Source organism: Dendrobates tinctorius, unplaced genomic scaffold, assembly GCF_039654945.1.
Source record: "Dendrobates tinctorius isolate UK_male_01 unplaced genomic scaffold, ASM3965494v1 ptg000350l, whole genome shotgun sequence".
Classification (NCBI taxonomy): domain Eukaryota; kingdom Metazoa; phylum Chordata; class Amphibia; order Anura; family Dendrobatidae; genus Dendrobates; species Dendrobates tinctorius.
The window spans coordinates 3,730,733-3,754,315 of record NW_027362016.1 but is presented as its reverse complement, the minus strand read 5'-3'; the positions used below and the strand labels follow the sequence as shown (position 1 = coordinate 3,754,315).

General features: G+C 37.8%; 4 non-coding genes across 4 annotated transcripts; all 4 read right to left on the bottom strand.

The window, feature by feature from the left end:
* Positions 1-7,361: 7,361 nt before the first annotated feature.
* On the bottom strand, positions 7,362-7,434 carry TRNAF-GAA (transfer RNA phenylalanine (anticodon GAA)). The gene has a single exon. It is a non-coding gene; the product is annotated as a tRNA-Phe (tRNA).
* An 11,318-nt stretch (positions 7,435-18,752) lies between these two features.
* TRNAL-CAG (transfer RNA leucine (anticodon CAG)) lies at positions 18,753-18,835 on the bottom strand. Its single transcript has one exon. It is a non-coding gene; the product is annotated as a tRNA-Leu (tRNA).
* Positions 18,836-20,738: 1,903 nt separating this feature from the next.
* TRNAL-CAG (transfer RNA leucine (anticodon CAG)) lies at positions 20,739-20,821 on the bottom strand. Its single transcript has one exon. It is a non-coding gene; the product is annotated as a tRNA-Leu (tRNA).
* Positions 20,822-22,755: 1,934 nt separating this feature from the next.
* On the bottom strand, positions 22,756-22,838 carry TRNAL-CAG (transfer RNA leucine (anticodon CAG)). Its single transcript has one exon. It is a non-coding gene; the product is annotated as a tRNA-Leu (tRNA).
* Between the last annotated feature and the right edge of the window lie 745 nt (positions 22,839-23,583).

Genomic DNA, 23,583 nt, shown 5'->3' with positions numbered 1-23,583 from the left:
TCCTCATTGACTGTCCAAAGGATTTTTCTAGTGCCAAAAGAACAACAGACATATGCACAAAAAATCTGTTTGATGTTCCTAGAGTTCTTTTTTGAGAGGACAAATTCAGATTCACTCCAAAGACTCTCAGGAAATTTTTCAAAACCACATTACTAAGTTTTGTTTGACCTCATCTAATCAATAAATGAAGATAAAGTTTCTTGAAATTAAATGTTGATGTCAGAAGTGGGATTGGAACCCAAGCCTCCAGGGGAGACTGCGACCTGAACGCAGCGCCTTAGACCGCTCGCCTTAGACCGCTTCGATATGCAATTGGAACTTAACTCCTTCCATGCTAGTCAGCAGAAATGTTACCATTCCTTGTGATTAAAAACTTGTCACACACCCCAAAAAAGTCAATAAATAACATTTTTTATATGCGTACTTTTCGTCTGCATTAATTTTTAAACCTCCATTTATTTTGTTTGGATATTAGAAATGTTAGATTTCTCACAAATGCGGTGATGCACCACATTTCTTCAGAAACTACTGTTTGGCCACACAGCAGGTCTTTGAAAGGAAGAGCCCTATTTGGGTTTTGCAATGCAGATTTTGCAGGAATACCTTGCAGATGAAATTTGCAGAGTACCAAAACAGCAGAAAACCTCCCAAAGTGATCACATTTTAGAAATTATTTTGCACAATGAGTTAATCAACACCTGCAATTACTATTGTCAGCCTATAGGTGCTTTCACTCTGAACCATCCAGCATTGCAAGTATGCCAGTTTAGTGGCCAGCTTTTGCTTGCAGAGACAAGCAACCCATACATTTTTAAGTGGGCTCTACTCACTGGAGCAATGTCAAATATGTAGATGCTTTGTCTCACCATTAAAGTAGAAACCTCCTATATTTCAAATTAAAGATGACGGACCTGTGTTCAGCTTGTGTTTTTTGCCTTTTTGACTTTGTCCACAGCATATTTTTTAAGGACATTTGTCTCAGTAATGCCTCAGTGTTTCAAAGTCAAACAAGCTGACTATAATCATTCAGCTAGTGTCTGATAAGTGCTGTCTGTTTCAGCTATCAGGTTACCTTTTAATCCTCTTACAGCTAAGTCAATCTGAAATAAAACAAAATAGAGGAAAAATTACTAAAAAACATTCATGTGTTCAAAAGGAAAAAGTTACCGTTTCTCAAATTTTTAACATTTTGTTTTCTGTAGATAGTTAAGATTTTTAGGCCTTTTGATCATTATCAGTCCATGTGCTTTGTTTAATATCTCCTTAAAATGTAAACGGTGAAGAAAAAGCATTTTGCCGAAACCCGGGATTGGACCAGGGACCTTTAGATCTTCAGTCTAACGCTCTCCCAACTGAGGTATTTCGGCCATTTCTATACATTTTCTGGGGGGTTTGACACTCTGCAAATGTCAAGTGTCACACCTGGAGGGATATATTATAATTTTTCATTTGACTGTTTTTTGAAGCATGATTTCTATTTGAAACGCCTTCCATTTTGCTGTACATATTTAATAACATTCATTAACTATTTGTGAATGAGTAGAAAAAGACAGCAATTTTGCCATTGAATTTTTACATTTTCAGTTTGTCTCCATGCACCAGTATAATTCTGACCCTGTGCTTCTAGAATAGGTCATGGTCGCACATAAAACACAATTTGCATGCATAATGTTACATCAAGTTTTATTTTTTATGAGATGCAAACAATTGGAGCAAAAAAGAGACAAAAATTTAGAGAAAATATTTTATTGATTGTTAAAAGTGAGACCATTTGTCCCAAAATGTGCTGAAACATGTCAGAATGACATGGGCATTTCACATTTTTTAAACTATGATTACCTACTTGTTAAGTTTTTGTTTATTAAGTATCGTTATGGTCTATTGATGTATGAGGTGAAAACTATGAAAGTAGACTTACCAGCAAATCCGTTTCTAGATATATTTCATGACAGCACTGTAGAAGGTTGATTCCCTACCCTAATAGGGACAGAGAACACAAAGAGGTGAAATAGTCCCTCCTCATTGACTGTCCAAAGGATTTTTCTAGTGCCAAAAGAACAACAGACATATGCACAAAAAATCTGTTTGATGTTCCTAGAGTTCTTTTTTGAGAGGACAAATTCAGATTCACTCCAAAGACTCTCAGGAAATTTTTCAAAACCACATTACTAAGTTTTGTTTGACCTCATCTAATCAATAAATGAAGATAAAGTTTCTTGAAATTAAATGTTGATGTCAGAAGTGGGATTGGAACCCAAGCCTCCAGGGGAGACTGCGACCTGAACGCAGCGCCTTAGACCGCTCGCCTTAGACCGCTTCGATATGCAATTGGAACTTAACTCCTTCCATGCTAGTCAGCAGAAATGTTACCATTCCTTGTGATTAAAAACTTGTCACACACCCCAAAAAAGTCAATAAATAACATTTTTTATATGCGTACTTTTCGTCTGCATTAATTTTTAAACCTCCATTTATTTTGTTTGGATATTAGAAATGTTAGATTTCTCACAAATGCGGTGATGCACCACATTTCTTCAGAAACTACTGTTTGGCCACACAGCAGGTCTTTGAAAGGAAGAGCCCTATTTGGGTTTTGCAATGCAGATTTTGCAGGAATACCTTGCAGATGAAATTTGCAGAGTACCAAAACAGCAGAAAACCTCCCAAAGTGATCACATTTTAGAAATTATTTTGCACAATGAGTTAATCAACACCTGCAATTACTATTGTCAGCCTATAGGTGCTTTCACTCTGAACCATCCAGCATTGCAAGTATGCCAGTTTAGTGGCCAGCTTTTGCTTGCAGAGACAAGCAACCCATACATTTTTAAGTGGGCTCTACTCACTGGAGCAATGTCAAATATGTAGATGCTTTGTCTCACCATTAAAGTAGAAACCTCCTATATTTCAAATTAAAGATGACGGACCTGTGTTCAGCTTGTGTTTTTTGCCTTTTTGACTTTGTCCACAGCATATTTTTTAAGGACATTTGTCTCAGTAATGCCTCAGTGTTTCAAAGTCAAACAAGCTGACTATAATCATTCAGCTAGTGTCTGATAAGTGCTGTCTGTTTCAGCTATCAGGTTACCTTTTAATCCTCTTACAGCTAAGTCAATCTGAAATAAAACAAAATAGAGGAAAAATTACTAAAAAACATTCATGTGTTCAAAAGGAAAAAGTTACCGTTTCTCAAATTTTTAACATTTTGTTTTCTGTAGATAGTTAAGATTTTTAGGCCTTTTGATCATTATCAGTCCATGTGCTTTGTTTAATATCTCCTTAAAATGTAAACGGTGAAGAAAAAGCATTTTGCCGAAACCCGGGATTGGACCAGGGACCTTTAGATCTTCAGTCTAACGCTCTCCCAACTGAGGTATTTCGGCCATTTCTATACATTTTCTGGGGGGTTTGACACTCTGCAAATGTCAAGTGTCACACCTGGAGGGATATATTATAATTTTTCATTTGACTGTTTTTTGAAGCATGATTTCTATTTGAAACGCCTTCCATTTTGCTGTACATATTTAATAACATTCATTAACTATTTGTGAATGAGTAGAAAAAGACAGCAATTTTGCCATTGAATTTTTACATTTTCAGTTTGTCTCCATGCACCAGTATAATTCTGACCCTGTGCTTCTAGAATAGGTCATGGTCGCACATAAAACACAATTTGCATGCATAATGTTACATCAAGTTTTATTTTTTATGAGATGCAAACAATTGGAGCAAAAAAGAGACAAAAATTTAGAGAAAATATTTTATTGATTGTTAAAAGTGAGACCATTTGTCCCAAAATGTGCTGAAACATGTCAGAATGACATGGGCATTTCACATTTTTTAAACTATGATTACCTACTTGTTAAGTTTTTGTTTATTAAGTATCGTTATGGTCTATTGATGTATGAGGTGAAAACTATGAAAGTAGACTTACCAGCAAATCCGTTTCTAGATATATTTCATGACAGCACTGTAGAAGGTTGATTCCCTACCCTAATAGGGACAGAGAACACAAAGAGGTGAAATAGTCCCTCCTCATTGACTGTCCAAAGGATTTTTCTAGTGCCAAAAGAACAACAGACATATGCACAAAAAATCTGTTTGATGTTCCTAGAGTTCTTTTTTGAGAGGACAAATTCAGATTCACTCCAAAGACTCTCAGGAAATTTTTCAAAACCACATTACTAAGTTTTGTTTGACCTCATCTAATCAATAAATGAAGATAAAGTTTCTTGAAATTAAATGTTGATGTCAGAAGTGGGATCTGAACCCACGCCTCCAGGGGAGACTGCGACCTGAACGCTGTGCCTTTGACCGCTCGGCCATCCTGACTTGGATATGCAATTGGAACTTAACTCCTTCCATGCTAGTCAGCAGAAATGTTACCATTCCTTGTGATTACAAACTTGTCACACCACCCCAAAAAAGTCAATAAATAACATTTTTTATATGCGTACTTTTCGTCTGCATTAATTTTTAAACCTCCATTTATTTTGTTTGGATATTAGAAATGTTAGATTTCTCACAAATGCGGTGATGCACCACATTTCTTCAGAAACTACTGTTTGGCCACACAGCAGGGCTTTGAAAGGAAGAGCCCTATTTGGGTTTTGCAATGCAGATTTTGCAGGAATACCTTGCAGATGAAATTTGCAGAGTACCAAAACAGCAGAAAACCTCCCAAAGTGACCACATTTTAGAAATTATTTTGCACAATGAGTTAATCAACACCTGCAATTACTATTGTCAGCCTATAGGTGTTTTCACTCTGAACCATCCAGCATTGCAAGTATGCCAGTTTAGTGCCCAGCTTTTGCTTGCAGAGACAAGCAACCCATACATTTTTAAGTGGGCTCTACTCACTGGAGCAATGTCAAATATGTAGATGCTTTGTCTCACCATTAAAGTAGAAACCTCCTATATTTCAAATTAAAGATGACGGACCTGTGTGGAGCTTGTGTTTTTTTGCCTTTTTGACTTTGTCCACAGCATATTTTTTAAGGACATTTGTCTCAGTAATGCCTCAGTGTTTCAAAGTCAAACAAGCTGACTATAATCATTCAGCTAGTGTCTGATAAGTGCTGTCTGTTTCAGCTATCAGGTTACCTTTTAATCCTCTTACAGCTAAGTCAATCTGAAATAAAACAAAATAGAGGAAAAATTACTAAAAAACATTCATGTGTTCAAAAGGAAAAAGTTACCGTTTCTCAAATTTTTAACATTTTGTTTTCTGTAGATAGTTAAGATTTTTAGGCCTTTTGATCATGATCAGTCCATGTGCTTTGTTTAATATCTCCTTAAAATGTAAACGGTGAAGAAAAAGCATTTTGCCGAAACCCGGGATTGGACCAGGGACCTTTAGATCTTCAGTCTTATGCTCTCCCAACTGAGCTATTTCGGCCATATCTATACATTTTCTGGGGGGTTTGACACTCTGCAAATGTCAAGTGTCACACCTGGAGGGATATATTATAATTTTTCATTTGACTGTTTTTTGAAGCATGATTTCTATTTGAAACGCCTTCCATTTTGCTGTACATATTTAATAACATTCATTAACTATTTGTGAATGAGTAGAAAAAGACAGCAATTTTGCCATTGAATTTTTACATTTTCAGTTTGTCTCCATGCACCAGTATAATTCTGACCCTGTGCTTCTAGAATAGGTCATGGTCGCACATAAAACACAATTTGCATGCATAATGTTACATCAAGTTTTATTTTTTATGAGATGCAAACAATTGGAGCAAAAAAGAGACAAAAATTTAGAGAAAATATTTTATTGATTGTTAAAAGTGAGACCATTTGTCCCAAAATGTGCTGAAACATGTCAGAATGACATGGGCATTTCACATTTTTTAAACTATGATTACCTACTTGTTAAGTTTTTGTTTATTAAGTATCGTTATGGTCTATTGATGTATGAGGTGAAAACTATGAAAGTAGACTTACCAGCAAATCCGTTTCTAGATATATTTCATGACAGCACTGTAGAAGGTTGATTCCCTACCCTAATAGGGACAGAGAACACAAAGAGGTGAAATAGTCCCTCCTCATTGACTGTCCAAAGGATTTTTCTAGTGCCAAAAGAACAACAGACATATGCACAAAAAATCTGTTTGATGTTCCTAGAGTTCTTTTTTGAGAGGACAAATTCAGATTCACTCCAAAGACTCTCAGGAAATTTTTCAAAACCACATTACTAAGTTTTGTTTGACCTCATCTAATCAATAAATGAAGATAAAGTTTCTTGAAATTAAATGTTGATGTCAGAAGTGGGATTTGAACCCACGCCTCCAGGGGAGACTGCGACCTGAACGCAGCACCTTAGACCGCTCGGTATTAGACCGCTCGCCTTAGACTGCTTCGATATGCAATTGGAACTTAACTCCTTCCATGCTAGTCAGCAGAAATGTTACCATTCCTTGTGATTAAAAACTTGTCACACCACCCCAAAAAAGTCAATAAATAACATTTTTTATATGCGTACTTTTCTTTCTGCATTAATTTTTAAACCTCCATTTATTTTGTTTGGATATTAGAAATGTTAGATTTCTCACAAATACGGTGATGCACCACATTTCTTCAGAAACTACTGTTTGGCCACACAGCAGGGCTTTGAAAGGAAGAGCCCTATTTGGGTTTTGCAATGCAGATTTTGCAGGAATACCTTGCAGATGAAATTTGCAGAGTACCAAAACAGCAGAAAACCTCCCAAAGTGACCACATTTTAGAAATTATTTTGCACAATGAGTTAATCAACACCTGCAATTACTATTGTCAGCCTATAGGTGTTTTCACTCTGAACCATCCAGCATTGCAAGTATGCCAGTTTAGTGCCCAGCTTTTGCTTGCAGAGACAAGCAACCCATACATTTTTAAGTGGGCTCTACTCACTGGAGCAATGTCAAATATGTAGATGCTTTGTCTCACCATTAAAGTAGAAACCTCCTATATTTCAAATTAAAGATGACGGACCTGTGTGGAGCTTGTGTTTTTTGCCTTTTTGACTTTGTCCACAGCATATTTTTTAAGGACATTTGTCTCAGTAATGCCTCAGTGTTTCAAAGTCAAACAAGCTGACTATAATCATTCAGCTAGTGTCTGATAAGTGCTGTCTGTTTCAGCTATCAGGTTACCTTTTAATCCTCTTACAGCTAAGTCAATCTGAAATAAAACAAAATAGAGGAAAAATTACTAAAAAACATTCATGTGTTCAAAAGGAAAAAGTTACCGTTTCTCAAATTTTTAACATTTTGTTTTCTGTAGATAGTTAAGATTTTTAGGCCTTTTGATCATGATCAGTCCATGTGCTTTGTTTAATATCTCCTTAAAATGTAAACGGTGAAGAAAAAGCATTTTGCCGAAACCCGGGATTGGACCAGGGACCTTTAGATCTTCAGTCTAACGCTCTCCCAACTGAGCTATTTCGGCCATATCTATACATTTTCTGGGGGGTTTGACACTCTGCAAATGTCAAGTGTCACACCTGGAGGGATATATTATAATTTTTCATTTGACTGTTTTTTGAAGCATGATTTCTATTTGAAACGCCTTCCATTTTGCTGTACATATTTAATAACATTCATTAACTATTTGTGAATGAGTAGAAAAAGACAGCAATTTTGCCATTGAATTTTTACATTTTCAGTTTGTCTCCATGCACCAGTATAATTCTGACCCTGTGCTTCTAGAATAGGTCATGGTCGCACATAAAACACAATTTGCATGCATAATGTTACATCAAGTTTTATTTTTTATGAGATGCAAACAATTGGAGCAAAAAAGAGACAAAAATTTAGAGAAAATATTTTATTGATTGTTAAAAGTGAGACCATTTGTCCCAAAATGTGCTGAAACATGTCAGAATGACATGGGCATTTCACATTTTTTAAACTATGATTACCTACTTGTTAAGTTTTTGTTTATTAAATATCGTTATGGTCTATTGATGTATGAGGTGAAAACTATGAAAGTAGACTTACCAGCAAATCCGTTTCTAGATATATTTCATGACAGCACTGTAGAAGGTTGATTCCCTACCCTAATAGGGACAGAGAACACAAAGAGGTGAAATAGTCCCTCCTCATTGACTGTCCAAAGGATTTTTCTAGTGCCAAAAGAACAACAGACATATGCACAAAAAATCTGTTTGATGTTCCTAGAGTTCTTTTTTGAGAGGACAAATTCAGATTCACTCCAAAGACTCTCAGGAAATTTTTCAAAACCACATTACTAAGTTTTGTTTGACCTCATCTAATCAATAAATGAAGATAAAGTTTCTTGAAATTAAATGTCAGAAGTGGGATTTGAACCCACGCCTCGAGGGGAGACTGCGACCTGAACGCAGCACCTTAGACCGCTCGGTATTAGACCGCTCGCCTTAGACCGCTTGCCTTAGACCGCTTCGATATGCAATTGGAACTTAACTCCTTCCATGCTAGTCAGCAGAAATGTTACCATTCCTTGTGATTAAAAACTTGTCACACCACCCCAAAAAAGTCAATAAATAACATTTTTTATATGCGTACTTTTCGTCTGCATTAATTTTTAAACCTCCATTTATTTTGTTTGGATATTAGAAATGTTAGATTTCTCACAAATGCGGTGATGCACCACATTTCTTCAGAAACTACTGTTTGGCCACACAGCAGGGCTTTGAAAGGAAGAGCCCTATTTGGGTTTTGCAATGCAGATTTTGCAGGAATACCTTGCAGATGAAATTTGCAGAGTACCAAAACAGCAGAAAACCTCCCAAAGTGACCACATTTTAGAAATTATTTTGCACAATGAGTTAATCAACACCTGCAATTACTATTGTCAGCCTATAGGTGTTTTCACTCTGAACCATCCAGCATTGCAAGTGATGATTCTGTCACACTAAGGTGCGACCCGTCTTAATTGTCTGTGGCCGAATTGTAGCTTTGGCACAAGGTATACGTATACTCGAGGAAAGAATACACAAGACAAGAGGGTATCGTGTCAGTATGATTCTTCTCTGTCTTTAATCAAACGTGTACAGCTTTTATAACAGAATTTGAGCTACATCATCAGTTACATCATGGACATATTTCCAGTTACTATTTGCTTTTCTCAGGTCGCTACACAATCATTATGTACACTTCTGGGTTACCGTTTACTGCTCCCACATTGCTAAACAATACTTATATACACAAGTATTGTTTTCTAGCTTGGCTTACCCTGGTCCACCCAGTTTATTCAATATTTGGTGAAGCTTAGGTGAATGATACCATACAGAAACAACTCTAAGAAAATATAAGAAAATATAAGAAAATCAGAAGTATCTTAAAGCAACATGATCCCAATATCCAGCAAAGCGTCCATATAGTGATACAGTTTTGATTCTTGTATATATTCATGTGCCATATATTCTTCCCTTAACAGTCCCTCCTTTGGAGATATGCAAAATCAAAATCCTAATCTCGTCGAACCTATCGATCTGTCCTCCCAGCCTACCTATCTCAACATTGCTGGAACCTAACTAACTAATCTTCACCGTATATACGAGACGACCCATCTCTAGTAGATGGACCCCCTCCTAACGGACTTTGCACAGGAGGAAGTCAGATCCTGGACTTTCCCTCATTGGCTTGCTTCAAGCAGGCATATTCCGGAGGTGGTGCTTGCATGTTTTCATTGGGACATCTTTCATACAGGGGATCTTCAAAATCGGCATGCATGGTCATCACTGTGGTTTCCATAGTTTTCATCATCATTTTCTTAAGGCATGGCACTATGCAGCATAGAATTAAAGAAAATATGATCAAAGGACATAAAATAACTTTTGCAAACTTAATGGGTCAATAATTGCCTTCATGGCATCCCCAGTGTATTTTATAAACCGTTGTTGATTATTGTATAAATAGTTTATCCGCTTTGCATTCTTATTTGCGGGGATGGTGGGTTTAAACACAACTATTGTCTCGTTCTCGACTTTGAATTTGTCAGGTGCTCCCTGTGTGCCCCCACTGGTATCTATGCTTCTTAGCCAAAATTTACCTTTTGTGTCACCATTTTCCCTCCCAAGTTTAGTACTTGAGCCTAGTACATATAACCCTTGCTCATACTCTGAAGGGTTGTCAATAGTAAGGTACAGAACTATGCATCCCTCCTTGGGGCAGTGAGTGGCAGTGACAGGGAGTATTGAATCTGGAAGGCCACTCTGACCCTTAAAATGGGCTTTGGACAGGGTCATGCGACTTAATAGGCTTATTCCCCATTTGTCCCTTCGCTGTAGGGCCTGGGCTGGTTGATGTCTCCAGTCACTTTCACCAGTGTGCCACCCAACAAGAGACTAATCCTCCCAGTTTGAACCTTCCCCTATTTCAGCAGTAGTGACACAGATGAATTGTGTATTAAACCTGATATGAAACTGTGCCATGGGGCCTGGACATTCTTATTGTGAGACAGTAGTCAAATTGATATGTTACTCTTGGGGTGGAGACATTATACCAGAAAGTCAGTATGCCCTTCTCATGAGTGACTACCCCTTGGTGATTGACTACCCCTTGAGCTGGGAGAAGGATAAGTGCCAGAGGGATGAAGAGTGGCAGCCGCTACTGGACTCTGGATCCGGCATCTCCTTGCAGTGGGAAGCGAGGACCCATGGACTGCTGCGATAGTTGACAGGACTTGGAACAGGCTGTCATCTCTAGGTTCAAGGGTACGTCTGTTGAACCTCTTGGTGATGAGGACTCAGTCACCGGGCAGGATCTGGTGGGCTCCTATGTCCTCAGGATCTGGGATGGATGAAAAGACTCGAAAATGCATTTTAGTCACATGTTTTTAAACTTAGTCTACATATAGGCAATTATACTTGTGCGTGTTTGTGACCCAAGGGAAAGACTAAACTCTTATGCTATGACCCCTGTTTCCTGTATAGCATCAAGTATGTAAAGTTTTGTTCGAGGCCTTAAATTTTCCTTGTTCATCCTTAGGTGTATTTCATCCTGTATAACTTCATCTTAGGTCCATTTCTTCTTTTCTTCCTTGGATACTTGTTTCTGGAGTGTTATTCCTTTTCCTCTGTTTCCGTGTCAACCGGTATTACTGCTGCTTCTTTTGCTGTTACTTCAGCTAGCCTGTTGCCCACTGCTTCCCTTGAAGTGTCTCCAGTGTGTGTGCTTTTACTTTTACCACCGCAACTCTTCCTGGCATCAACAAGGACTCCATTAATTCTTGCATGGCTTTGTGGTGTCTGACCGGCGTTCCGTTAGCCGTGATGAAGTCTCTTTCTCTCCAGATTGATCTTGATAGCTTCATGTTGAGTGGACCTCTCGTATGCTTCTGTCAAGGCCTGCAGTCCTTTTGGATATAGGCAGTGGTTTTGCTGGCAGCAAGTTACTTCTGTGGCTACTGCTATACCAGTGTGCGAACGGCCTTCTTGGTCTGCATACCTTGGTCTATCCACAATGAGCATCAGGTCAGGATCTTCCAGGTGTTCTCTTGCCTCATGACAGCAAGACAATCGCGTTCAGCCATTTCAGAGTCGACTACCTCTTCCACTAATGTGTCAGAGATGTGGTTTTCATCCTCCATCTTCCTCCCCCCTTTGGCAGAGGTAGAAGAGTAGCTGAATTATGGACAGCACATCTGGAGATGGTGACGTCCGGGAGCAGAGTAGGGCATTGCAGACAGGTGCTTTGGGCCAGGATCTTCAACTGGTGACCCATAAAAATATCAGAAGCTTTGTCCAGCACAGGTGGGTTGCAAACACGGTTCTCATGCAAGTTGGGACTCCACGAGCCACTTGGTCAAGTCTTGGAGAGTAGAAGCCAGGAGGGCATTGTCTTCCTCCGTGAAGCTGTGTTAGGACTCCATTTACATGGTCAGGCTTCTTCATGACAAACAGACAAAACAGTTCGGTATAGCCTGGCAGTCCTAGAGCTGTGAAAATGTGATTGCAATTTAGTATATAAAACACACTGATTACCTTCTTGGAAAGTCTTGAAATAATTATAAAAAGGTTGCATGTGTAGAAGAGCAGTATTGGCTTGGCTGTCTTCAGTCAGGGGAAGAGGTCATCCATATATATTGTAAAACGAAGTGGCTGTGGGATGTATCCTCTTCCAGGGCTCCAGGACCGTGGTCATGGCTCGGGTGAACATAGAGAGGCTATACTGTGCCCCTTGAGGCATCATAGTCCAAATATATTGCTGGCCCTCATGTGAAAACAAACAGGTACTGGCTTGCAGCATGTAGAAATAAACTGAAGAAAGCATTGGCCAGGTCAATCACCGTAAACCATAGAAAAATAAATAGAATTGATAAAAAAAACATAGTGTGTGGATTTGGTACCATAGATGTGTTCAGTACTATAACTTCATTGACAGCACATACGTCATGTATTATCCATAACTTCATAGAAATAATTGCAAATTATGAAATGGAGGGTGAAATAGGATGAATATTGCAATTTCCTTGGCAGCAGGGCTACTGGCTTCGGCCCCACCTTTACAAACTGGATTTTCAGCCTGCCAATATTGAGTCTGGGATCAGTGCCATTAGTTCAACGCCCACATGATCTACAGATGTGTCCTGTAAAAAAAAAAAAAAAAAAAAAAGACTACATACTTCTTCAGCAAGTAGATCAATGTCCCTGATCAATCTTCTGATTGCATCGGGACCCACCAGGAATTTGAGAGGAGTATCCTCAACCTCTGTCTGGGTGAGAGATGTTGTTTCTCTACTGTATTTTTGTGGGGGGGGGCGAGCTGTTTACTAGGGTATCTGTCTCCTGGCATTTCCAGGAGTCCTTGCATGTAGTAGATTGTGTATAAAAGTATGAGCTTTGAGGCTTAAAAGATGATGATGATAATTATGTCCCCTCACCATATAACGATAAATACTGTAGATTATCAGTCTGAGCTATTTATTTCCTGTCTCCTCCGGTTCTGTTTACTTATATACCTCCATGTCATATTCATCTTTTTCTTCATTATTCTTTTCATAAATTACATTAATTAATAAAACTATAATGGATGCTGGACAGGATGTAGCACAAGACGTGCCGTCTATATAAATAGTTGGAAAGAAGGTACGGCTCTTTGGGTTGGTCATCTGACAGTCAGAACAAGTCTCACGATATTCTGCATTCTGCGTTTGACAGCTGGCACACGTCCAGTCATCGGGAATGTATATAGATGTATAAATGAATGTAATGCAGATATTGCAACTGACATCTTCCTGTGTAAATATTTGTTTTGCACAAAATTCAGCAATCTTGTTATATTCCTCTCCTCATGCCTTTTTTCCTAACTTCCTCTGCCATCTTATAAAATGCTTCAGGGTCCTGTAACACCTCATAATACCTGAGGCTGGGACGCTGCTCTCCACTCATTAACACATTCTTCTATCCCTTCTTATCTAATGCTCCTCCCCTCGTGATCAGAGGGTTTCTTAACGTACATTTTCTTTCTCACTCCACTATGGGTCATATCTGTCTTATAGATATTGACTGACTGCTCCCACCCATTCTATCATCTGAATTCTGAGTATATCTGAAAAACATATGTATGTGGGCGTCTTGAAACAAATTCTCACGGGGTTATGAACAGTTGGATATGTGACTGTAAAAGCTGTATGTACTCCTTATGTCCGAGTAAAGGGGTCTTCAGTGAACATAGTGATGTCTAGCTATCTTGAACACAGTAATATAGGGAATTAACCAACAACTAACACCAGAGTATTTCACAAATCTTGTGTATCCAGAAACTGCGTAGTATAAAAATACCTTATAAATTGTTAAAATTTCTGTTTCCTCAAAACTTTCGCTCTAAAACCTTTCAAAGAAAACCATCTCATAGAGAAATGTAGTGACATTAGTAAAACAATAACTAAAAAGTAACAATAGACCTCGGATCTCACAGAGATATCTGTACAAATCAAGCAATTACCATTCAAGTAATTCTCTTTCTACCTGAACCAACTAACCTTATAATTATAGTATGCAGAACAAAACCAGTTTATCCAATTCTCTAATTTCACAACATATATATGTATACACACATAGAATGCATTCAAAAATTTTAACCACATGCTAGTACGCCTCCTGCAAATTATACACACTACAAAAGACAAAAGACAATGAATTTAAAACTGGTACTGACATCAAATACTGCGAATCCTTGACACCAAAACAATTCGCAATTTACCTATCCATATGCCAGCCTGATTTGTAGAGGTGAAAAATCTACACCTGGGCAAACCATACTTTTCAGGGAGAGAGCAATCACTCAGTCACATCAACACGGTAATTGAAATTACCCTTCCACCCATATAACTTATGAACCTATGCTGCAGCTAAAACACCATCATCTTAGCCAGATGATGTCCGGTGGGAAACCCGCAAGAAGTTACCAACCACTTAGAGATTGGAAAATCACTGAGAGTAGTCAAGCCCCTACTCCCACTTGCCCACTGGGAGAGACACAGTTCAGACTTCTGCGATCATCGGTCAAGCCGAGAGCAGGACCGGAACCAGAGTGACAGAGAATTTGCTCAGTACGTCTCCCTATCTATATTTTTTTCCTTTTCAGGCTGGCTGAGGTAACAATCACGTATGCAAACAACCAAAACAGCAAAGCAGAGAGGCAAAGCAGATAAGGCAGACAATTAAACTTTTAGATTACCGTAATTATAAATATGCTTGAAGGGTTACTGTGTGTATACTATAAAACAACTTATTACATTTTATATTTTATATCCTCCGGACTGAATACAGATAATGTAGCGTGATTATTAAACACTTTGCATTCAGGAAATGCAGCTGAAATAGCAGTCTAACCAGTATGGCAGTATATTCAATATGAGAGCTGCGGACAGGCGTGTCACAACAATGCATCAATACTTCAAACATAAAAAAAAACTATTATGAATGTATTCCTTATCCCTTTCACTGTTCTTTTGTTACCAAGGCAACTAGGGCTGGGCTTTTTGTCACTTTAGGTATAGTAAATAGTGGTAATCACTTCTAGATAGGTGGTTGATATTTCAGCAGAGGGGGAAAAATTAGTAATCACCTCTTTCCTTAAAAATGTATATACCGTGTCATTCACGTCACCGGGCCCAGTTTATACCGTGGGCGTATGGCCGGACGTGAGCACCTATATGTATATATCTGATATATATATATAACTTCTTCGACCGTCTAAGGTCGGAACCAGGGTGATAACTCAGTGGAAACAGCCCCTTTGCACTCTGCTCTGTATGCTTCTAGTAGCCCTAGTGCAGTATGAAATAGTTTTTATCAGATACTAGATGGATTCTAGATACACCCTCCGAATTGGTTAGACCGGATAATACACACAGACAATTAAGGAATTATATACCTGACCGGGTCCGTAGGCTCAGGACTTTCAAACGTGGTCAGTTTAAGGGTTCAGAGAAGACAGCCAACTATCTCCTCCCAGCCGGACGTGAATACAGAAGGTTAGGTAAGATGATATATTTTCTCACCAGGTCTCGAGCTGCAGTCTCGTCCCGCTGGAAAGACGTCCGTCCTGGGGGGAGATTTTGTTGCGGCTGTGATCATCTGGTATCGTCCTTCGATATGCAATTGGAACTTAACTCCTTCCATGCTAGTCAGCAGAAATGTTACCATTCCTTGTGATTAAAAACTTTTCACACCACCCCAAAAAAGTCAATAAATAACATTTTTTATATGCGTACTTTTCGTCTGCATTAATTTTTAAACCTCCATTTATTTTGTTTGGATATTAGAAATGTTAGATTTCTCACAAATGCGGTGATGCACCACATTTCTTCAGAAACTACTGTTTGGCCACACAGCAGGGCTTTGAAAGGAAGAGCCCTATTTGGGTTTTGCAATGCAGATTTTGCAGGAATACCTTGCAGATGAAATTTGCAGAGTACCAAAACAGCAGAAAACCTCCCAAAGTGACCACATTTTAGAAATTATTTTGCACAATGAGTTAATCAACACCTGCAATTACTATTGTCAGCCTATAGGTGTTTTCACTCTGAACCATCCAGCATTGCAAGTATGCCAGTTTAGTGCCCAGCTTTTGCTTGCAGAGGCAAGCAACCCATACATTTTTAAGTGGGCTCTACTCACTGGAGCAATGTCAAATATGTAGATGCTTTGTCTCACCATTAAAGTAGAAACCTCCTATATTTCAAATTAAAGATGACGGACCTGTGTGGAGCTTGTGTTTTTTGCCTTTTTGACGTTGTCCACAGCATATTTTGCTCCAACAATTGGAGCAAAAAAGAGACAAAAATTTAGAGAAAATATTTTATTGATTGTTAAAAGTGAGACCATTTGTCCCAAAATGTGCTGAAACATGTCAGAATGACATGGGCATTTCACATTTTTTAAACTATGATTACCTACTTGTTAAGTTTTTGTTTATTAAGTATCGTTATGGTCTATTGATGTATGAGGTGAAAACTATGAAAGTAGACTTACCAGCAAATCCGTTTCTAGATATATTTCATGACAGCACTGTAGAAGGTTGATTCCCTACCCTAATAGGGACAGAGAACACAAAGAGGTGAAATAGTCCCTCCTCATTGACTGTCCAAAGGATTTTTCTAGTGCCAAAAGAACAACAGACATATGCACAAAAAATCTGTTTGATGTTCCTAGAGTTCTTTTTTGAGAGGACAAATTCAGATTCACTCCAAAGACTCTCAGGAAATTTTTCAAAACCACATTACTAAGTTTTGTTTGACCTCATCTAATCAATAAATGAAGATAAAGTTTCTTGAAATTAAATGTTGATGTCAGAAGTGGGATTTGAACCCACGCCTCCAGGGGAGACTGCGACCTGAACGCAGCGCCTTAGACCGCTCGGTATTAGACAGCTCACCTTAGACCGCTTCAATATGCAATTGGAACTTAACTCCTTCCATGCTAGTCAGCAGAAATGTTACCATTCCTTGTGATTAAAAACGTCACACCACCCCAAAAAAGTCAATAAATAACATTTTTTATATGCGTACTTTTCGTCTGCATTAATTTTTAAACCTCCATTTATTTTGTTTGGATATTAGAAATGTTAGATTTCTCACAAATGCGGTGATGCACCACATTTCTTCAGAAACTACTGTTTGGCCACACAGCAGGGCTTTGAAAGGAAGAGCCCTATTTGGGTTTTGCAATGCAGATTTTGCAGGAATACCTTGCAGATGAAATTTGCAGAGTACCAAAACAGCAGAAAACCTCCCAAAGTGACCACATTTTAGAAATTATTTTGCACAATGAGTTAATCAACACCTGCAATTACTATTGTCAGCCTATAGGTGTTTTCACTCTGAACCATCCAGCATTGCAAGTATGCCAGTTTAGTGCCCAGCTTTTGCTTGCAGAGACAAGCAACCCATACATTTTTAAGTGGGCTCTACTCACTGGAGCAATGTCAAATATGTAGATGCTTTGTCTCACCATTAAAGTAGAAACCTCCTATATTTCAAATTAAAGATGATGGACCTGTGTTCAGCTTGTGTTTTTTGCCTTTTTGACTTTGTCCACAGCATATTTTTTAAGGACATTTGTCTCAGTAATGCCTCAGTGTTTCAAAGTCAAACAAGCTGACTATAATCATTCAGCTAGTGTCTGATAAGTGCTGTCTGTTTCAGCTATCAGGTTACCTTTTAATCCTCTTACAGCTAAGTCAATCTGAAATAAAACAAAATAGAGGAAAAATTACTAAAAAACATTCATGTGTTCAAAAGGAAAAAGTTACCGTTTCTCAAATTTTTAACATTTTGTTTTCTGTAGATAGTTAAGATTTTTAGGCCTTTTGATCATGATCAGTCTATGTGCTTTGATTAATATCTCCTTAAAATGTAAATGGTGAAGAAAAAGCATTTCGCCGAAACCCGGGACCTTTAGATCTTCAGTCTAACGCTCTCCCAACTGAGCTATTTCGGCCATATCTATACATTTTCTGGGGGGTTTGACACTCTGCAAATGTCAAGTGTCACACCTGGAGGGATATATTATAATTTTTCATTTGACTGTTTTTTGAAGCATGATTTCTATTTGAAACGCCTTCCATTTTGCTGTACATATTTAATAACATTCATTAACTATTTGTGAATGAGTAGAAAAAGACAGCAATTTTGCCATTGAATTTTTACATTTTCAGTTTGTTTCCACGCACCAGTATAATTCTGACCCTGTGCTTCTAGAATAGGTCATGGTCGCACATAAAACACAATTTGCATGCATAATGTTACATCAAGTTTTATTTTTTATGAGATGCAAACAATTGGAGCAAAAAAGAGACAAAAATTTAGAGAAAATATTTTATTGATTGTTAAAAGTGAGACCATTTGTCCCAAAATGTGCTGAAACATGTCAGAATGACATGGGCATTTCACATTTTTTAAACTATGATTACCAACTTGTTAAGTTTTTGTTTATTAAGTATCGTTATGGTCTATTGATGTATGAGGTGAAAACTATGAAAGTAGACTTACCAGCAAATCCGTTTCTAGATATATTTCATGACAGCACTGTAGAAGGTTGATTCCCTACCCTAATAGGGACAGAGAACACAAAGAGGTGAAATAGTCCCTCCTCATTGACTGTCCAAAGGATTTTTCTAGTGCCAAAAGAACAACAGACATATGCACAAAAAATCTGTTTGATGTTCCTAGAGTTCTTTTTTGAGAGGACAAATTCAGATTCACTCCAAAGACTCTCAGGAAATTTTTCAAAACCACATTACATGAAGATAAAGTTACTTGAAATTAAATGTTGATGTCAGAAGTGGGATTTGAACCCACGCCTCCAGGGGAGACTGCGACCTGAACGCAGCGCCTTAGACCGCTCTGCCATCCTGACTTCGATATGCAATTGGAACTTAACTCCTTCCATGCTAGTCAGCAGAAATGTTACCATTCCTTGTGATTACAAACTTGTCACACCACCCCAAAAAAGTCAATAAATAACATTTTTTACATTCGTACTTTTCGTCTGCATTAATTTTTAAACCTCCATTTATTTTGTTTGGATATTAGAAATGTTAGATTTCTCACAAATACGGTGATGCACCACATTTCTTCAGAAACTACTGTTTGGCCACACAGCAGGGCTTTGAAAGGAAGAGCCCTATTTGGGTTTTGCAATGCAGATTTTGCAGGAATACCTTGCAGATGAAATTTGCAGAGTACCAAAACAGCAGAAAACCTCCCAAAGTGACCACATTTTAGAAATTATTTTGCACAATGAGTTAATCAACACCTGCAATTACTATTGTCAGCCTATAGGTGTTTTCACTCTGAACCATCCAGCATTGCAAGTATGCCAGTTTAGTGCCCAGCTTTTGCTTGCAGAGGCAAGCAACCCATACATTTTTAAGTGGGCTCTACTCACTGGAGCAATGTCAAATATGTAGATGCTTTGTCTCACCATTAAAGTAGAAACCTCCTATATTTCAAATTAAAGATGACGGACCTGTGTGGAGCTTGTGTTTTTTGCCTTTTTGACGTTGTCCACAGCATATTTTTTAAGGACATTTGTCTCAGTAATGCCTCAGTGTTTCAAAGTCAAACAAGCTGACTATAATCATTCAGCTAGTGTCTGATAAGTGCTGTCTGTTTCAGCTATCAGGTTACCTTTTAATCCTCTTACAGCTAAGTCAATCTGAAATAAAACAAAATAGAGGAAAAATTACTAAAAAACATTCATGTGTTCAAAAGGAAAAAGTTACCGTTTCTCAAATTTTTAACATTTTGTTTTCTGTAGATAGTTAAGATTTTTAGGCCTTTTGATCATGATCAGTCCATGTGCTTTGTTTAATATCTCCTTAAAATGTAAACGGTGAAGAAAAAGCATTTTGCCGAAACCCGGGATTGGACCAGGGACCTTTAGATCTTCAGTCTAACGCTCTCCCAACTGAGCTATTTCAGCCATATCTATACATTTTCTGGGGGGTTTGACACTCTGCAAATGTCAAGTGTCACACCTGGAGGGATATATTATAATTTTTCATTTGACTGATTTTTGAAGCATGATTTCTATTTGAAACGCCTTCCATTTTGCTGTACATATTTAATAACATTCATTAACTATTTGTGAATGAGTAGAAAAAGACAGCAATTTTGCCATTGAATTTTTACATTTTCAGTTTGTCTCCATGCACCAGTATAATTCTGACCCTGTGCTTCTAGAATAGGTCATGGTCACACATAAAACACAATTTGTATGCATAATGTTACATCAAGTTTTATTTTTTATGAGATGCAAACAATTGGAGCAAAAAAGAGACAAAAATTTAGAGAAAATATTTTATTGATTGTTAAAAGTGAGACCATTTGTCCCAAAATGTGCTGAAACATGTCAGAATGACATGGGCATTTCACATTTTTTAAACTATGATTACCAACTTGTTAAGTTTTTGTTTATTAAGTATCATTATGGTCTATTGATGTATGAGGTGAAAACTGTGAAAGTAGACTTACCAGCAAATCCGTTTCTAGATATATTTCATGACAGCACTGTAGAAGGTTGATTCCCTACCCTAATAGGGACAGAGAACACAAAGAGGTGAAATAGTCCCTCCTCATTGACTGTCCAAAGGATTTTTCTAGTGCCAAAAGAACAACAGACATATGCACAAAAAATCTGTTTGATGTTCCTAGAGTTCTTTTTTGAGAGGACAAATTCAGATTCACTCCAAAGACTCTCAGGAAATTTTTCAAAACCACATTACATGAAGATAAAGTTACTTGAAATTAAATGTTGATGTCAGAAGTGGGATTTGAACCCACGCCTCCAGGGGAGACTGCGACCTGAACGCTGCGCCTTAGACCACTCGGCCATCCTGACTTCGATATGCGATTGGAACTTAACTCCTTCCATGCTAGTCAGCAGAAATGTTACCATTCCTTGTGATTACAAACTTGTCACACCACCCCAAAAAAGTCAATAAATAACATTTTTTATATGCGTACTTTTCGTCTGCATTAATTTTTAAACCTCCATTTATTTTGTTTGGATATTAGAAATGTTAGATTTCTCACAAATACGGTGATGCACCACATTTCTTCAGAAACTACTGTTTGGCCACACAGCAGGGCTTTGAAAGGAAGAGCCCTATTTGGGTTTTGCAATGCAGATTTTGCAGGAATACCTTGCAGATGAAATTTGCAGAGTACCAAAACAGCAGAAAACCTCCCAAAGTGACCACATTTTAGAAATTATTTTGCACAATGAGTTAATCAACACCTGCAATTACTATTGTCAGCCTATAGGTGTTTTCACTCTGAACCATCCAGCATTGCAAGTATGCCAGTTTAGTGCCCAGCTTTTGCTTGCAGAGACAAGCAACCCATACATTTTTAAGTGGGCTCTACTCACTGGAGCAATGTCAAATATGTAGATGCTTTGTCTCACCATTAAAGTAGAAACCTCCTATATTTCAAATTAAAGATGACGGACCTGTGTGGAGCTTGTGTTTTTTGCCTTTTTGACGTTGTCCACAGCATATTTTTTAAGGACATTTGTCTCAGTAATGCCTCAGTGTTTCAAAGTCAAACAAGCTGACTATAATCATTCAGCTAGTGTCTGATAAGTGCTGTCTGTTTCAGCTATCAGGTTACCTTTTAATCCTCTTACAGCTAAGTCAATCTGAAATAAAACAAAATAGAGGAAAAATTACTAAAAAACATTCATGTGTTCAAAAGGAAAAAGTTACCGTTTCTCAAATTTTTAACATTTTGTTTTCTGTAGATAGTTAAGATTTTTAGGCCTTTTGATCATGATCAGTCCATGTGCTTTGTTTAATATCTCCTTAAAATGTAAACGGTGAAGAAAAAGCATTTTGCCGAAACCCGGGATTGGACCAGGGACCTTTAGATCTTCAGTCTAACGCTCTCCCAACTGAGCTATTTCAGCCATATCTATACATTTTCTGGGGGGTTTGACACTCTGCAAATGTCAAGTGTCACACCTGGAGGGATATATTATAATTTTTCATTTGACTGTTTTTTGAAGCATGATTTCTATTTGAAACGCCTTCCATTTTGCTGTACATATTTAATAACATTCATTAACTATTTGTGAATGAGTAGAAAAAGACAGCAATTTTGCCATTGAATTTTTACATTTTCAGTTTGTCTCCATGCACCAGTATAATTCTGACCCTGTGCTTCTAGAATACGTCATGGTCACACATAAAACACAATTTGCATGCATAATGTTACATCAAGTTTTATTTTTTATGAGATGCAAACAATTGGAGCAAAAAAGAGACAAAAATTTAGAGAAAATATTTTATTGATTGTTAAAAGTGAGACCATTTGTCCCAAAATGTGCTGAAACATGTCAGAATGACATGGGCATTTCACATTTTTTAAACTATGATTACCTACTTGTTAAGTTTTTGTTAATTAAGTATCGTTATGGTCTATTGATGTATGAGGTGAAAACTATGAAAGTAGACTTACCAGCAAATCCGTTTCTAGATATATTTCATGACAGCACTGTAGAAGGTTGATTCCCTACCCTAATAGGGACAGAGAACACAAAGAGGTGAAATAGTCCCTCCTCATTGACTGTCCAAAGGATTTTTCTAGTGCCAAAAGAACAACAGACATATGCACAAAAAATCTGTTTGATGTTCCTAGAGTTCTTCTTTGAGAGGACAAATTCAGATTCACTCCAAAGACTCTCAGGAAATTTTTCAAAACCACATTACTAAGTTTTGTTTGACCTCATCTAATCAATAAATGAAGATAAAGTTTCTTGAAATTAAATGTTGATGTCAGAAGTGGGATTTGAACCCACGCCTCCAGGGGAGACTGCGACCTGAACGCTGCGCCTTAGACCACTCGGCCATCCTGACTTCGATATGCAATTGGAACTTAACTCCTTCCATGCTAGTCAGCAGAAATGTTACCATTCCTTGTGATTACAAACTTGTCACACCACCCCAAAAAAGTCAATAAATAACATTTTTTATATGCGTACTTTTCGTCTGCATTAATTTATAAACCTCCATTTATTTTGTTTGGATATTAGAAATGTTAGATTTCTCACAAATACGGTGATGCACCACATTTCTTCAGAAACTACTGTTTGGCCACACAGCAGGACTTTGAAAGGAAGAGCCCTATTTGGGTTTTGCAATGCAGATTTTGCAGGAATACCTTGCAGATGAAATTTGCAGAGTACCAAAACAGCAGAAAACCTCCCAAAGTGACCACATTTTAGAAATTATTTTGCACAATGAGTTAATCAACACCTGCAATTACTATTGTCAGCCTATAGGTGTTTTCACTCTGAACCATCCAGCATTGCAAGTATGCCAGTTTAGTGCCCAGCTTTTGCTTGCAGAGGCAAGCAACCCATACATTTTTAAGTGGGCTCTACTCACTGGAGCAATGTCAAATATGTAGATGCTTTGTCTCACCATTAAAGTAGAAACCTCCTATATTTCAAATTAAAGATGACGGACCTGTGTGGAGCTTGTGTTTTTTGCCTTTTTGACGTTGTCCACAGCATATTTTTTAAGGACATTTGTCTCAGTAATGCCTCAGTGTTTCAAAGTCAAACAAGCTGACTATAATCATTCAGCTAGTGTCTGATAA